The sequence below is a fragment of the Eleginops maclovinus genome, chromosome 23, assembly GCF_036324505.1.
Source record: "Eleginops maclovinus isolate JMC-PN-2008 ecotype Puerto Natales chromosome 23, JC_Emac_rtc_rv5, whole genome shotgun sequence".
Classification (NCBI taxonomy): Eukaryota; Metazoa; Chordata; class Actinopteri; order Perciformes; family Eleginopidae; genus Eleginops; species Eleginops maclovinus.
The window spans coordinates 12,985,118-12,999,064 of record NC_086371.1 but is presented as its reverse complement, the minus strand read 5'-3'; the positions used below and the strand labels follow the sequence as shown (position 1 = coordinate 12,999,064).

At 41.2% G+C, this 13,947-nt stretch overlaps 1 long non-coding RNA gene across 1 annotated transcript; it reads right to left on the bottom strand.

Moving 5' to 3' along the window:
* Window positions 1–118: 118 nt before the first annotated feature.
* On the bottom strand, window positions 119–3,263 carry LOC134860010 (uncharacterized). Its single transcript, XR_010165179.1, has 5 exons — window positions 3,184–3,263; window positions 2,642–2,759; window positions 1,602–1,715; window positions 1,188–1,460; window positions 119–973 (listed from the first exon to the last, which is right to left on the bottom strand). It is a non-coding gene; the product is annotated as an uncharacterized LOC134860010 (long non-coding RNA).
* Between the last annotated feature and the right edge of the window lie 10,684 nt (window positions 3,264–13,947).

Here is a 13,947-nt window from a genome sequence, read left to right as displayed (position 1 = left end):
ATGTAATGTAGTAAATAATGTACTCAGAAAAAGGGAATTAATAAAATCCTTTATTCATTCAGTTCCTTTCACTTTCTGCTGAAGATACACATTCATATATGAACCAAAGAAGCATTTTCATCTCTTTTATCATTTCATCATCCCCCCAGACTCTTTCGACTGGGAAGTCTCCCTCTGTCTGTTATATAATCGCACCAACTCAATCCAGTTACTGCCAATTGACCTTGAACCTGCCAGTGGTATTTATGATTATGCTTCAGTTTTGCCTGACCATTCACCATTTGTGCATGTCCTGCCTCAGAAATGCTAGAGATGTCTTTGCATTTAACTTCAGCAAGCTCAAAACACAGAATGGCACTAGGGTCATATACCCTTGCATCGGGATGGATAACAAATCCACAGCGTGAGACATTTACATTGAAATGTTTTGAATATTGTTCCAGCACCTGTGGCTTGCGTTCAGGGCCCCTTTTCATGGCGGGAGTTTGGCGTACTCCCTTAAGTATTCGCCGTGCCAGGGTCTGACCTGAAGACGGCCCTTTCGCATGGCTAACCTCATAGAACCTACTAGCTGTCACTCTAGGCTTGTGTAAAGCTTGCCATAATGGGCACTCAGACTGCTCACGTGTCTGCTCCTCTCTCTCAGCTGCCACCTCGTGTGTCACATTTAAGCTGTCCAAATGGAGAAACTGTTGGGAGTTTGGGTCAAAGTTTGGAAAAGTAGTGGGAAATGTTGACCCCTCTAAAGGCAGTTTAGGGAATGTTGGTGCATCTGGGTGTTGGACATAATTTCCGCATTTGCCCACAGGAGGACACTGGTAGGACAGGGGTGAACCTCACAGCACAGGTCCGAACCTGGAGTCGACCATGGAGAGTTGAGACAAGCCATGCAGCACTGAGGATATTAGTGGTTGCCGCCTGAGGTTTTTCAGTCCTTTCCCAAGAGACAAGACATGCAGGTCAGGGAGGGATCCTGAAACGTAAAATTAAAAACAGTACGTGTTAAATTATCCACACATCTCTTGCAGCTTGTTTTGGTTTTCAATTCTGATGTCAAGAGTCTTTCTGGAGAATTGCTCACTGCAGTGTTATATTTGCTACATAATCTACGTGTACAAAAGTGGCCAGACACAATTATGTACTATATGAAGCCAACAGTATGATATTATTTACAGTATTAACATTACCTGTGTATGCTTCATAGAGTGTTTGATTTGCATACACTCCTGGCGGATGGCTTTGGTCTCCTAACAACCAAGTCCTGAACCGGCTCTGCATGGATCCCCTGGGAATGATATTAACAGGTGGCACGCGGGGCAGCTCACGCCGCGGTTGAAAAATAGACTGGAAGTCTATTCAATGCGTTGCAGCTCCGCGCGGCTACAATGTTACCTTTGTCCTTGGTCGATGCCATGTTTGCAGAGAGCTTGTACAGGCCACAGTGGTGGTACAGCTCTCACCTGCAGAACAAAAGATAGAAGAGCAAACCGGGATTGAGGATGTGCTTGTTAACAATCAAAGGTAGACCTCTAGAACCAGAACTGGAGTGTCACTCCAATCAACCTGCCCATGTAAACATCATCCCAGACCACAGCCCTCACCTGCAACATGTTGTAATGGGCACTCTGGAAGAACAAGGCCACTAGATGGTTGCACAGAACCTTGCCTGCTGTACAGCTGCCTGAGGTTTCTTGAAGCTCGGCTTGGAAAACCATCTACATTAACGACACAACACTAATAATTTTAATTTATAAAGTTAAACTAAAATGATAATGTTGTTGCAAATGATATAGAAATGTAAGGAAGAGCATTACAATTAACCAAAAATCCTAGGAAATCTGCAACCGCAGAGTAGTTAACCCCTTACACCATTACCATGTTGGATTCAACAAACAGGATATTAAAGAATTGAAATGCAAAGTTACATTATCATGATATTGATATTTGCATACCGTACATATGTCACAAAGGTATAGCAATTTATTGCACATGGCTGTTGACTGACTTGATGTAAACAGGCAACAGTGGAAGGGGTTAAACTTCTTGCCATTATTCCTTTGCTTCCTAAAATAACCTTCAAATAATGGGGCTGTTCTCGCTTCATCATCGACCTGTAACACCTAGACCTGACAGCCACCACCCTATCAATGATGTTGGACACTGGTGGACAAAACAATAATTAATGCCTATACTGTGGATTGTTCATTCTAGCAAAAGGGACACTCGGTATGACGTTAGCTAGCTGACACTGACAGAGGCTAACGTTCTTCCTATATACCCCTTTTGTGTTTACACACATTAGCGTTCTGATTCCGTCAGTTAACATGAGAATACAAATAAAATGGGTGAATGGACTCAGCCTCATTTAAAGGTGAATAATCTTACTTTAGTTGGGTTTAATGTAGGTGAACACCTTATAACCATACGAACATCTGAGCTGACGCCAAACTGACGTTAGGATAAGCTAACCTACCTAGCTAATGTAATATTATTTTAGCTAGCGATAGCTAGTAGCCACTCATCTTCGATGAAGTTGTCCAAAAAGAAACTATATCCCTTGTCCACTTCGGAGCGAGCTGTGATGGAGTGTTGTTCAGTTAGTCGATGTACGTCAGAAAAAAGTTATTTTGGGTAAATTTACCAGGGATGCAGTATAAGTAAACTTCAGGTCGTCCATCATGGGTTCGCCAGAGTGATGAGTGATTCACCGGAAGTGGCAGTGCACAAAGATCACTGAATGCGGAAGTAGTCCAAGTCCACTTTAATGTCAAAATGTCCACGTGTTATACATACAGAAAATTGAAATACCGTTTCTGGAAGTCCCACAGTGCAAATATAAACAAGAACATATAACACAGAAAGATAAGAGCCTAGAAAAAAAGGGGGAGTAAAAAGGGGTATACAAAAAAGTAAGTAATATATACATAGGCCTATATTAGACACAGTCAACACAATTTGACAGTAGTGCAACAAGGTCTTTAGTGCAAATAATAGTGCAAAGTACATTTTCAGTAGCAGCGGAGAATAGAAAGTGACTGGTGCTGGATGAGGGAAGGGGATTTATGTCCTGGTACATTTCCATTGAGGCAGTGGGGAACGGTGGGTGGCTAGCAACTAATTCTTATCGGAAACGATCAAAACAATAACATGATATCATAAAAAAACTAGAAATGTATAACTCACCTGACGCTGTGGCAAATTATTTTCTTCATTAGATTCTGCCATCATGTCCTATGATAGTCATGGATGTCAGCAGTGTTGTGCGTGAACGAGTTCAAAAGAACGCGTTCATTGAACACGCTCATTTTTTCGTGAACGTTGAACTGAACGCAACACGTTTTTCAATAAAGAACTTGAACGTGAATTAGTTCACATTATGTGTCATGAACGGCAGACATCACTGTAAATGAACGTTGGCATTTGTTTTCCATTGAAAACTGAGTGACATCTGTTTTCTCTTTTGAAACGCAACGAGAGAGAAAGTTCCTCCCTCCTGTAGGTGCCGCTTAAATCATGTATCAACGCAGAAATAGTTTTGGCACTGTATGCGCAATGCATTGCGGGCAACGTAGTGTCCGGCTGAGAATAGTTGAGTTGAATAGTTGAAACGTACTGGCTTCCGCACGACGTTACCCATGATGAATTGCAGCAGAGCGGCTTAGGCATAGCAACGCCGAGAGCGCGGAGGGCTGGAGGCTCGAGAGAGAGAGATACAGAGACCAATGACGAGAGTGAGAGAAAGCGCTGCGATTTAAAAAAAAACAAAAACAAGATGGCTAGTGGAAGTGATGGCACGGAGACGGACTCCGATTCTCCTCACGAACATTTAAAACAATTTTACACTCTTGCAAACCAAGACCCCGACGGCAAAAATCTTTCCTTCCTGTGTAAGATGTGTCCACCTGCGCAGCAAAAACAAGTAAGGACATCGACAACGTCCTTCTCGAATTTGAAACGGCACATTGAATTAAAACATCCATCCAGTGTGAATGCATATATGCAAGCCCTCGAGGGTCATAAGGGAGGAAAGGGAAAAAAGACCCCCTGCCAACCCCAGACGCAAATGACACTGTCAGCAGCCTTCAAGAGGTCCGTGGTCTCACAGGAGACGGTAGATAAACTGATAATCGACTACATTGTGGAAGATTTACAACCTCTAAGCAAAGTTGAGAAACCCTCCTTCATCAGACTAGTGACAGGTTTGCAACCAACCAGACATGTGCCTTCAAGAAAACAAGTGCAGGGACTACTGAATAGAGAATTTCAGGAGGTTATCAATAAATTAAAAAGTGAACTTGCCGAGCTTGATTTTGTTTGCACAACAGCTGATTGCTGGTCTGCTGTCAACAAGGGATTCATGGGCATTACAGTTCATTGGCTTGACAAACATGATCCATCACTCAGGAAATCAGCTGCACTTGCATGCCGTCGTGTCAGGGGGTCACACACATATGATGTACTGGCAAAAGTACTGGCAGAGGTGTACAAAGAATTTAAAATTCAGAACAAAATTGTGTGCACAGTGACAGACAATGCCTCAAATTTTGTTAAGGCATTTAACTGTTTTGGAGAGGGTGTTGCTATTACAGCTGCGGCTGCAGCTGCTGATGACACAGTGGAAGAGGCTTCTGTCCAGGCAATTGACCGTTTGGATGATGGTGATGATGATGATGGGCTTGAGCCAGCACCCCTCTCAGCCTTAGAGGATCCCTGCCTCCCCCCTCACAGAAGGTGCATGGCCCACACCTTAAATCTTGTTGCTGCAGACACAAAGAATGTAACTGACAGGCAGTACAACACACTGGCGAGGCCTGTGTTTTCCAAAGCATGCGCTCTGTGGAACAGAGTAAAACGGAGCTCAAAAGCCTCAGATTTGGTTGAGGAAAAGCTAAAGATTGGCTTTGTCACTCCAAATGACACACGATGGAACTCAATGTTCCTCTCCATGCAGCGCCTGAGCCACATAGCCACATTGACTCCACAGGCCAGCGACCTGATAGCGCCAGGTGAAGATCCAGCTCCTGAATATGACCGGCTGCTTCTGCACTCCGTCTGTGATGAGTTTGGCCTTCGGCGGTTTTCCCCACAGGAGATTGATTTCATCCATAACTTTGTGAATGTGATGCATCCCTTAGCCGCTGCACTAAACATTCTTCAAGGGGAGAAAAACACATTCCTTGGGTACCTGGTACCTACAATTGTGCAGCTGAAAAATGACTTGAGAGGGCTGCTGGATGAGAGCTCAAAGCCTACAGCTACAGAAGGTCTGGCTGCATGTCGTCTTCTCATCCAAACCACGATTCAGGCAATCTGCAAAAGATTGGATGGCAGGCTTGAAGAAAAAGAGAGCATCCTGGCAGCTGTGCTACTCCCAATGTTCAAGTTGGACTGGGTGTCGGATGACATTCAGCGCTTGCAGTACAGAGTGATGCTGAAGCAAGAAGTGCAATCAATCTCTGTGGTGGAGTCTGAACAAGCGCAAACCTCTGCAACAGAGAAGAAAAGCAGTGCTTCCTCCTTTTTTAAATTCACTCGAAGCCCAGCAACAGTCACCAAGTCCGAGGTGGACATGTACTTGGATGCCCCAACTGCTGACAACTTCCATGAGTACACAGTCCTACCCAAGCTGAAAAAGCTGTTTGTGAAATACAACACAGCAATTCCCTCAAGTGCTCCAGTGGAGAGATTGTTCAGTACTGGTGGCCAGATATTTAGGCCCAGGAGAAACAGATTGGGAGATGCCAACTTTGAAAAACAGTTGGTGTTAAATGCCAACAAAAAACTCTTTGGACTGACCTGAGGGGAGAAAGAACAAAGAAGTATCCAGGGGGGGTGGGGTTCAGTTTTCAGTTCGTACTATACACCGATTCGGCGAAGTGACCGGAAGTAGAGCGGCCGCCATTGATGCGGTGTGCGTGCGGTGTGTATTTCGCGGTATTTCCATAGACAGTAAAAGGGATATTTCGCTGGATTTGTGAACGAGATTTGTGAAAAGCAATAATTATGCCCAGACAGTCTGGAAGGGCGTGTGCCGTCATCGGCTGCTTCAATAACAGCCAAAAGCTTCAATTATGGAAGAAGTCTGTGTGCGAGACACACAATTTAAGCGTAAAAGAGGACTGTCCATGTAGTAGACCATTTGGTCTACACCGCTTCCCTGGTCGTGTGGAGGATGAAGGTGTTCGGAAGGTGTGGATAGTAAACATCAACAGAAAGAACTTCATCCCAAATAAAAACAGCACGGTAAGTAGGCCTATTCTCAGTATTTTCTTGGTGAAGGTAATTAGCCTAGTTAACCATTGTGAGCCTTTGTTTACAGTGTGAACACATTTTCTTATTATTTTTCACATCTCTCACTGTAACTTCCACAGTGTGGTGGCTGTGGATGGCCTGGGAAAACCTCACCGATCCTTTCAGTATGACATGGTCGTCCAAAAAGCAATGTAGTATTTGCCCGACCCATCCAGAGCTCAGGTAGTTTTGACCTTCTATCAGTGACCTGTAGTTTTTGTTTTGTTGGTCATCACTGGCCAGCCGAAGAATAAAATATTCCTGAATATCTAAAACGAAGCAAAAAAGTGTTTTTGTTTTTGATCACGTCGCAGCCATATCATGTTAATGAAATGTCATGTAAGCTTGCGTTAGCATGTTAGCTACAACAAACGTCAACACATAGCGATGTGTGTTGACAGTCTATTTTCTTGCTGTATCCTATTTTAATATGTCATACTTATTGCTGAAACAAGTATTTAATTCCAACATTAATAATTACATTATTTTTTAATCACGTGGGCTGTCCTTAAAGATTAAATGCTAGTTAGCATGCTAAGGTCAGTAAGTCAATTCAACGGAAGCTAGCTGTGTTTACATCTCCTTCTACTTTCCGTTTACTAATATTTAATTATATTAATTCATGAATTAATATCAGTAATTTCAGATACCTTCATCAGTAACTGGAGGCCACTGTCTGACATCGGCCAACCAAGTAACTTTATTCATTTGGGGTTATGGTTATCTTGCTATTATTGATAGCATCAATGACTGTTGAATGGATAATGAGTGTAATGATTGAGCACGCACACCGCAGCAATGGCCCCGTCGCTAAATGGCGACATACACAAATCGCTCACCGAATCGGTGTATAGTGTAGGCCTAACCATGTTCCTGACCCATGAACCATGTGCATGAAAGTTGAAGTTACCTACCTAAAGTTGCTTTAAGTTCCATCTTACACAAAGTTACATCTTAAAAATCATTGTATCAAATAAAGATACGCAGTTTCCTTAAAAATAAAGTTTGTTGTGCCTTTGAGATTTGCCTTCATTACCTTCATTCAAGAGTTTTGCTCATTTCATACACACACATAGGTATATATAATATCATATATATCAAATAATATATTCATATTTCATATTATATATTCTTTATTTAATTGAACGCTAGTAGATTTCATTGCACTAAGTATAGAACTGGTCTATCTTGTCTGTATTGCTACAAGTTTCAGCACCTGTTAAGAAACCCACAATAGCAGTGTTATGAGCAAATGTCTACAATGAACAGTTTCAAAGAACGTATAGTGATTTCTAGCTCGTAGTGGGAAAAAAAGTATTTATTTGAATATCTCACGAAAAAAGTGAAATGAACTGAACTTTGAACTAGTTCAGAATTAAAATGGTGAACTTTGAACGTGAACTGTTCACTTTGAGCATGTATGAACTGAACTTGAACTAGTTCAGAAAAGCTGTGAACTGGCCACAACACTGGATGTCAGTAGCCTCATGTCAACCGAAAATCCCTCTTTCAGTATCTCAGATGGAAGATATGATTGGAGATGAGACAGCCAATCAGAATGAACCTTCTCGAGTTCTCCGATTGGTTGGTTTTGTGGCACATTCGTAACGCTGTGCCAACTTGAGCGAGCACGCAAGCAAACTTGAGCGCACACAGGGTGGAGAGGTTGAGCGAGGGAGAGAGAGAGAGCGAGAGGTTTCAAAGTTTCAAGGTTTTATTTGTCATATGCACAGCAGATACAGCGTATATGTTGGCAATGAAAATCTTATGTCGCGTGCTCCTCCAACAACTCAACATACATGGTGCAAATAACATAAATAAAATAGTGCAAAAAGAGAGAAGAATATTTACAATAACAACAATAAAGATTTGAGGATGTGAAATATATACATATGTGGAATACATTGAGAGTATTTAAATACTTGTGGAATGAGGAGGTATGGGCAGATGCATATATTATGTATAGCAGATGTATATGGCAGATATGTATAATATATAGATATGTGTACTATAAACAGATATGTATGGCAGATGTGTATAATATATATATACAGGGTGCGATTTGTAGGGGGGGATGGTGAGGATTTCCCCCCCTCTGGTTTTCCTATCCCTACCTCTGCTAAATTATTTTTATCTCCGGTGGGGACAAGGATTTCCCCCCCTTGATAGCGATGAATGCAACTTAACTGCTAGCCTACTTAAACTCTTGAAATCTAACGATCTTCAGTGTCTTTACATCAGAGTAGGCTATTCAGCAGCCTTCTGGCAGACGGTGCATATTTCTGAACGTCATCGAACACAAAAACATTGTAACATTTTTGTGCGGGAACTTCGCAGGAAAAACAGCGCTGAACCAAACATGAAACGCGTTCAGAGCAGCATATCATCTTACTTTACAGGACCCATTTGCAGAATTGTGGATAGAAGAGGGCCGAAATGCTGCAGACAATGCCCCGATAGGAAAAACGAAAAAGCCACCACAAATTTGTCACCAGAGCCGACTGTTTACTTTGTCTAGTTTTCCAGACCTGTCCCTGAGTGTTGACAGCACGTTGTGCTATTTAGTGAATTATTTTGAGTGTTTGATTTAAGTTAATTGGAGGGTCTTTTCATGGAGAGCATTGATGCTGTTCTATGGTGCTTTCTGCCTGTTAGTGCGTACGCATGTTTTTGTGACGTTGAATAGAAATCCATGTATGGGTTATTAAAAGTTTTGCCATGTTGTGATGGGGACTAATCCACGGACCCGAAAAAAGGGCCTGTCTACTTTTTGCGTTTTTTTCTCCCTAGTTATGCAAGTTAAAAGTCCAATGTTCTTGTCTATGAATAAATTTAAACAAAAAAACATCCCCCCCCTCTGTTTTTTTGTCAAATCGCACCCTGTATATATATATATATATATGTATGTGTGTAAAAAGATGTGAGTAGACATTCACAGAGGTCAGGAGTTCAGCAGTCTTATAGCCTGTGGTATAAAACTGTCTCTGAGTCTGGTGGTCTTGGTCCGGATGCTGCGGTAGCCTACCGTCTGCCAGACGGCAGCAGACAGAACAGATTGTTGCTGGGGTGATGGGGGTCCTTTAATATCCTACCAGAGAGGAGAGAAAGCGCGAGCAGCGCGCACAGAGCAAGATTTTGTGAGGGCTTGAGAGAAAAATTCGCTTCAAAACATAAATGTTGTGCTTGCAAAATATATTTTCCTGTGCTCAAAATGTACAATTGTGCGCTCAATAAGATTTTATATGCTTAAAATGTTTCATTGTGTGCTCAGGATAGAGGCACAAAAATAACGCCATAAGGGGTCAGGGGAGAGATGGGAGCGGAGGCAGAGGGAGATGAGAGAGGGGGAGAGAGAGGGAGGGACGGAGAGAGGGGGAGCGAGTTGTATGTGTAGTGAAGTATGTGTTGGGACTGGGTTCTCCTGAAGTCAACAACAATCTCCTTTGTTTTCCCCACATTGAGGAAGAGATTGTTATTTTGGCACCAACGGGCCAGCTGGTTCACTTCCTTCCTGTAGTTAGTCACATCGTGGCTGATGAGACCCACCACGGTAGTGTCGTCAGCGAACTTCACGATGTACTACGTATCAGCGTGATAATCCCCTATTAATTTATGTTCGTTTAAAAAATATATGTATCAGATGGAGAGTAACAAACAGTATTGTTTAGGTCTTTTTTCTGTGCTAGGGAGGTCACTAACGGATCAACGTGGTCATCAAAGTGCGCTGTTATATGTCGCTCCGCCACCAGGGGGCGGACGTGTCCCCACACAGAGAGGTACAGTCAAAGAGTAAAGACACAACATTAAACACAAGATGATTCACTTCTTGTACTAACCTTATCGCCTAAAATCCTTAGCATTCAGCTTTTTTATGGTCAGTTACTATATTTATTTAAGGAAAGGGGCTTTGTAAAATTACTTTTTACACTGCAGGTACAGTTTTAAGGTACTGTACTTTTGAATGTTCTTTTAGTTCATATTTTCTAGAAGAATCATTGTTGCTGTACTGTTTTTATTTTATTTCCTTTTAACCACCTTACAATACCTGCACTTTTATTAGCCATACCCCGCCATTAGTTTTTCTGGTAGGGAAACTTAACTGCGCTGTTTTTAAACGTATAATAATAATAACAATAATAATAATAACTTTTATTCATATAGCGCTTTTCTAAAAACTCAAAGACACTTTACAGAGATAAAATTCAATATGATGGGATTGTCTCAATTATGTCCATTTCATGCTGCTTTATTCTTCTACTAATTTAGAGGCTCTTTAATTTTAATACTCCACAATATTTGTTTACTTTAAGTTACTTTATAATATTAGATTTTTAATACAATACATAAATCCATTAGCAAATGATGATATATTACAAGACAAGCTACCAAGCAATACAAGAAGTAAATAAATTCAAGTTTATCAGAAGCAACATCTTCAATCAAATTGTGGTCTACTGTTCACTTAATTGCTAAACATAAAGATGTTCTTTAAAAAAAAGAGGAATACATTTTAAGGAAATTGAAATGATAAAAACAGTAACTCTGTAAGGACTTTTAGTTTTGTTGATGGTCTGTGGTAAAACACTATAAACGATAGAATCTGACATACTGAAAAACCATTAAACATTATTTTGTGTTAAATGTTACCACCCAGCTATTATTTGGGGACAACAATTTTAAAGACCACCGTTGAACACCCTGTCCCTGTGTATCACAAATAAACAAATTAACAAGGTGTTATTTTTATCCAGCTATATGTCGGCCTGTCAACGCCATCTTTCCTATTGGGGCATTAGTGCAAACCAGAGACCGTGGTGTAAACATGTATGATGAAACAGTGTAACAGGCATCTTAATGAGTTTTACATTATATACATTAGCTCATCAAACAAATTATGGAGTTATGGTAGATTAGTTTGCAGGAAACACAATCCTAAGTATGAATTAATCTGCCTCTTTTTTTAGTTTTAAGATGACACGATTAATAGCTTGGTCTAGAAATATCAGAATAAATTGACAAATATATAATAATGCTTTGTTTTGTAACTCCAAAATAAATAAAAACGCAGTTTAATATGACATTGGACAAAAAAGCTAGAAATATTCATATTTGAGAGGCTAAACACAGCATGGTCGCGTGAAAAAATAATTTTAGCGTCTCATTAATTATCAAAAACACTTTGCAATTAAATGTATATTTGCTGAGCAGTTTTAATCACAGTTAGTAACTTTTGGTAACTTATTAGGCCACCACAAACTGCTAAAACCTCATTAACTTTTCTCAAACAGTAACATCCACTGTCACATACAGAAAAACAGGCCAAACATGAAGCACCTGGTGCTTTACTGGACCGGTGAGGCAGCTGCATTTTCTAATTAAAACACTATTCACAAAGGTTATACAGAGAGAGAGTAAATTAATAGTTTTGCAGCAGCAAGTACAACTAATACAAAAACAGTCTCCTTTCACACTGACTTCCAGTATGTACGTTTTACTTATTTCCCTTTGATCCACCTTTATTTTATTTTCAAACTTTTATTTTTTTTCTATTCTTACCTTTTTTTATATATACTATTTTGCTTTTTGTAAACCAAACTGTTTTATACCCAAACTATCTCTTATTTTGCTATTTGTAAATCACGTTGTTATGTAGATGAGAAAAAGTTCTCCATAAATAGATTTTTGAGAATTATTCATAAACATTGTCACAGTTTCAGTCTTCAGAGACCTGTCATCCCAGGAGAGTCCTTGTTGCTCAAATCCACGAAGAAAAATGTCCTCCAGTTTTTGTAATGAGTTCACATAGTCTCGTTGTCTCTGTGACTTTCAAAGAGGACTTGCTCGAAGGACGAGGAAGGGACCGGACTGAAAAACTTGGTGGATTTTGGAGGGTTCTGTTGGTAAGGAGCGGGCCGGGGCCAGCGCTCATTGAACTTGACAAAGAACAGCGGGTCCTTGAAGGGCCCCCCAAAGATAATGGCCTGCATTAGGTAGACGAGGGCCACGACCATGAAGCTGATGAGGAAGAAGGGGATGAAGGGCCTGAGGTGGTCCCAGGCCACCATGACCCCGTAGCCCAGGCCTCCCAGTTGGGTCTGTTTCCCCGTGTGAGAGGTGTGGCGAGACGAGTCCGGGGCCGGAGTGCGATCGGAGGACTCGCCATCAGAGTTTGACGAAGACGGACTGGGGACATCGAGGGACCCCATGAGTCACAATTAAATTCTGAGCAGTTGCTTTGCTCTTACACTGAGCTGTTTGAAATTGCTTTCCTGCACGAATCAGCAGCTGGGATCATCAGGGAGGAAGTGTTAGGGCCTCACATAATCTCCTGTAGTGAGGTTTACCGAAAGCAGACTCTGGTTCCTCTGATGAATCTGGTGCTACATTCCTCCCACAAAATGATTCCTCTGTGAACATGAAATAAAATCCCACTGGGCTTTTCCACCCCACAGTTTTACTCTAAAGATCTTGTGAGCTGGAGTTGAATGTTGCTGCTTCTTAGCTCGTCCGAGAGAGAAATCGAGAGTAAATGCAGAACAGCGGGGGAGCCCTAAATAGATATGACACCTAATGACAGAGCGAGGGAGGGAAGGGGAGGGGGTCTGCTGGGTTTGGTGGTCTGAAATTTAAGGAAGGGTGCGTGCATGAGTGTGTGTTACAGACATTATACACATTCAGATGTGGTTCAAGGAGCTAAAGGATGAAACCATTAATGTTCCTCTGCAGTTTACTGCAGCTCTAATATTACTGCACTGTGGCAGGTGCATCTATAGGACATGATATAACCTAAAGACTTTACACATCGTATCAGGGCCGGAGCAAAGGTTTTAGATTTATAGGGATCGTGAGTCCAAATTCCAACCAGGATCATTCATCCTACAGCAGGGTAATTAGAAAGAGTCAAATAACTAAAGTAATAAATGCTTGGTCATATTCTTGAATTTATGTACCGATTATTTGATCAACTGAAAATAACTTCATGATTTCCATTTAAAAAACGGGAAAATCCACGTTTATAATCCTCATCCTCATTCATGTGAAATGTCTATTCTCATGGGCACACATCATAGTCTCTCTCAACTTCTAATAATAATAATAATACATTTTATTTGGGGGGCACCTTTCAAATCACCCAAGGACATCTTACATAGCATAGGGTAACATAGTGAGAGTTAAAACAGTGGACATCCGGGGTTAAACAAGACACACAACAGGAAGTGGTAGTACAGTTTATAGTGAGAATGCCAATTTGAATAGGTGGGTTTTGAGTTGAGTTTTGAATGTTGTCATGGAATCTGACAGTCGGATATGTAGTGGCAGGGAGTTCCAAATTCCCAAACTTCTGGATATTTCCTAGATTAAAAATGTCTTTAACTCAGAAAATATTCTGCAGAATATTGATCAAATTTAAGTTTTTGTTCTGGATCAGCTTCTGAAATACATTCCATGGTTATAATTGCAGTATATAAAAAGCAACTGTGTTGCTCAAACCATGAGGACATGGAGATGACCCTCTAACATCACTTTCTCACTGACCTGCGATTACAGCCCTCGTGATCCAGCAGGTGCTTCTCAATCTGGGTGGGATGAATTTCACATGTGTTGCATAACTAGAATCGGCAAGACGCTTTCACGTTGTGGTACAACCCTCGCGTG